The following is a 3,822-nucleotide window of genomic DNA, read 5'->3' on the forward strand; positions in this document are numbered from 1 at the left end:
CGGTTACTAGAAGGAGAAGAAAGGAAGAAAGTTTCCTATTTTGGCATCCCTTGGTGGTTCAAGAGTCTTAGAGGAAAAGAAGGAGCTTGGGTGGATTTCATCTTGGTAGATCATCGCCTACATGACGTCCAAGAGGAGGAGAGGAATACAACAGAAGATCAAGAGATCTATAAGCTACAAAGAAAGGTATAACTAGTTATTTATTTCCGCATCATAACTAGTTCATGTTCTTTGTATAGATCTTGAAAAACCAAACACATGAAATATACTAAGTTTTGGTTTAAGATGCTATGACCATAACGATGTTTAGGATTGTTTTATATTGTATGCTAGATTTGATTCTTGGTTTAGAATGTGTGAATTTTAAAAAAAGAATGTCTAGATAACTTCATGTTTAATATAGGATACGGTTTATAGGGTTTAAAATGCTATGAGACCACTTATGTTTGACACATCCCTTTATACAGACAATGATGCTTATATCCATCACTACAAGAAAAATGGTCTATCATGACACACATAAATGTCCTTATAACATATTTATGGTGACATTAACTTTTTGGTGACATCTATCAAAAACGCCCTATAAAGTGATGTCGTCTTAGACCCTCCTCAATTTCCTGACATTTTATAATGTCATTATACAATATCAATGCTAACATCAAAAGTGTCCTAATTTAAAAATATAACGACACTTTAAAATGTCAAGAAAAGTCTTTTTCTAAGGACATTTTCATATGTCGTGTTATCATCATAACAGTGATAAAACTAAATGTCACCAAAACTCATTTATTATGATATTTATATTTTTTATAAGGACAATAAAAAATGTCAGTAAAGATAATTTATAAAATCATTTTAAATGTCACCTTAACTAATCTATTATGACATTAACAAATGTCATTATAATAATTTATAAATATATTTAAAATGATCATTAATATTTATATAGAATATATAACATGAATTCAATATTTGTACATCATCACAATCCATCTATCATTTAGAATAGAAAAAAAAATCATAAAATATAATTTAAAGTGCAAATAGATAATCTAAATTCATCCAACAAATATTTGAGTCAAAGTTACAAATGCAAACTAACGACAAGTTCTATACATCCAAAACTAACAACACACTACACTCAAAATATTAAGTTTTGGAACAGAGTCTTATAAAATAAAAACTAACTAGGCAGACAATCTTCAACCATCGTATTGCTTCACAAAAATTCAAGTACCTATCACCTACAAATACAATGAATAAATTTGTATTAGTGAAATAAAACAATGAAGACAAAAAGTTAATAAAAATAATGATAAAGATTAAATATCATACCAAACGAGAAAATGTAAAATATCATTTCATATTCACCTAATAGTAATCTTCGTTTACTGTTAAAGCGCAGCCCTAAACTATCTATCTGATTTGCTTATTTGAGCTAGTTGGTCATGATTTGCTTACTAAATTATCTATCTTTCTTTAGTAAAAAGTGACCAATGAATGCAATTATTATGCTTGAACATTCTAGTAGGGATACTAAAACTCGTATAGAATTATAATATGAATAAGAAAAATTATCAATTTGTGTTGCACTTGAGCAAAAGATGTCCTAGTGGTTTGATGCATTATCTTGTGCTTTCTGGTAGCTTTATTTTTTTTGCACATTTCCTAATATATTGAAATACACACATGTTACTCAAAATAAAAATCTATATGCGATTAGAATCAAATTATATTCTAAATAAAAAAATATTATCTATCTTTGATTTTTCTTTGTTCCAAAAAGTAATTAGTCCCATATACTGTTTGACATGAGCTCTTTCATCTCTCTGTTCTAAAAGGACTTGAATTGATAATTCAGGATTATAGTACTTCTTTTGAATATATTATGAATTGTATGTTTATAGAGCATGGTTCCACGACAAACCTTACCACTAAGGCATGATCACATTCTAAAACATGATAAATCCACAAAAACTTAGCAATGTCATATCACACCTGAAAGTCACCAATAGCTTGATCCCCAGCATCCTCCCAATTTGGAAATTGTTCAAACAAATACTCGATTAACATGCCAAACTGCAGAAGAATAAAATAAATTTATTCAACAACAATTTACATGAGGCAACAATAAGTATATAAAATATAAAGTTTAATTAATGAGTAATTAAAATATAAAATTAACAAAACTACATGGCATCCCTGATAGAACAACAATAGTCAACAATTAAAAGGTAGTGTCATACACAGAACCACCTTATTCAAAGTTTATATAGATATACAATGCATTAAGTCAAGGTACCACCATAACAGTTCTGGTTAAGTTGTTGTAATGGGAATCACGTTCCCAAGTGCCATGAAACTATGGCTCTCACTAAAATAATGACACTAAACTTACACCCTTTTCTATATTATATTAATATAATACAACTTAATATGGAATATATCCTATATTAATATAATATACTATAGTAGATATCCATAGGTAATACTAAGTGTGCCACTTCAGAGGTGATATACCGATTGCATTTAGTTACTTGGTGGAAAGCATAATAAAACAAAATGCAAAGGAAATTTTACAAGGATGCTTTGTATAAGGGCTGTAGAAGACGTAGTAGGGGTGGCATTCCCTACTACAAGCAAAGGGAGGGGAGGAGAACAGGAGCTTATATGGTGGATTAGTGGACAAATAAATACTGTTTACCATTTATATTATCTTTTTTAACTTATCAAGCATAATCACATTCCAAACTAGGATATCAAACAGGGGAATATATCGGATTTACATGTTAAAAAATTTCATGTCAACATGTATGTCTGTGATTGTAATTCATAACTTTATTTTGTCTGTAAAAGAACTGTTTCTCTTAAAAGTTTAAAAGCAATTTACCATGGGTTGTTTTACAAAACATAGTTGATCAGGCCCCTTTTTGTATGATGAGATACTTGCAAGAACTGCACCAGTGTATAAATTGATCACGAGATACCAAAGGCAAAGCCAGGAGATAGAGAACTAGGTATCAAACTTAGAACATAAGACAGATAATGTATAAATGTTATGCAGGAAGTAACCAATCTCAGTACATTAGACTAATAGTAAAAAAAAGATCTGACTTTTAAAGGAAACACGAAATAAAATAACAGCAAGATTGATTCTTCAGTAACTTAATTTAGGAAGACCCTTACAGAAAAGACAAAAAGAACCACAAATGTTACCTGTGTACCCCAATCACCAACATGATTCCTTCAAAGGACTTCCACGTTTAAAAACTCCAACATGCGAGCTAAAGTGTCACCCATAATGGTGGATCTCAAGTGACCAACATGCATTTCCTTTGCAATATTAGGTGATGAGAAATCTACCACTGCCTTTCTAACTGAAAGTATTGGTGCCCATTGCTCAATCCCATTTACCAACATGTTTTGGATATGCTGTGTCATATTTAAATTTCTGCATAACAGATAGAAGAAAGAAAGATATGACTGAGGAAACAGATCAATGTTTCTTTACCTTAGATATCCACTTGTTTGAAAATTTTATATTCACAAATCCAGGTCTAGCAACAGAGGTAGATTCAATCATCTTAGATTCAGGAAGATTTTTGGCAATTGCCTGTATAAACTATCATATCAATATCGTTTTAGAGAAAAAAAAATGATACAAACCACCATGAGTATCAGAACAATGTAATATGGCGACACCTAATTGGCTGTGAATTTTTGACTTTGCAAACATTATGTAGGAACTGATGCTAATGGGAATTATGTGGTACCTGGCCAATAGAACTGGGATTCTTGAACTAGGTTGTTTTCCCCTTC

General features: G+C 30.6%; 1 long non-coding RNA gene across 1 annotated transcript; it reads right to left on the minus strand.

Moving 5' to 3' along the window:
- Positions 1-2,000: 2,000 nt before the first annotated feature.
- LOC122032740 lies at positions 2,001-3,572 on the minus strand. Its single transcript, XR_006126210.1, has 3 exons — positions 3,515-3,572; positions 3,220-3,435; positions 2,001-2,082 (listed from the first exon to the last, which is right to left on the minus strand). It is a non-coding gene; the product is annotated as an uncharacterized LOC122032740 (long non-coding RNA).
- Positions 3,573-3,822: the final 250 nt, after the last annotated feature.

The sequence above is a fragment of the Zingiber officinale genome, chromosome 11A (genome assembly GCF_018446385.1).
Source record: "Zingiber officinale cultivar Zhangliang chromosome 11A, Zo_v1.1, whole genome shotgun sequence".
NCBI classification, from domain to species: Eukaryota; Viridiplantae; Streptophyta; class Magnoliopsida; order Zingiberales; family Zingiberaceae; genus Zingiber; species Zingiber officinale.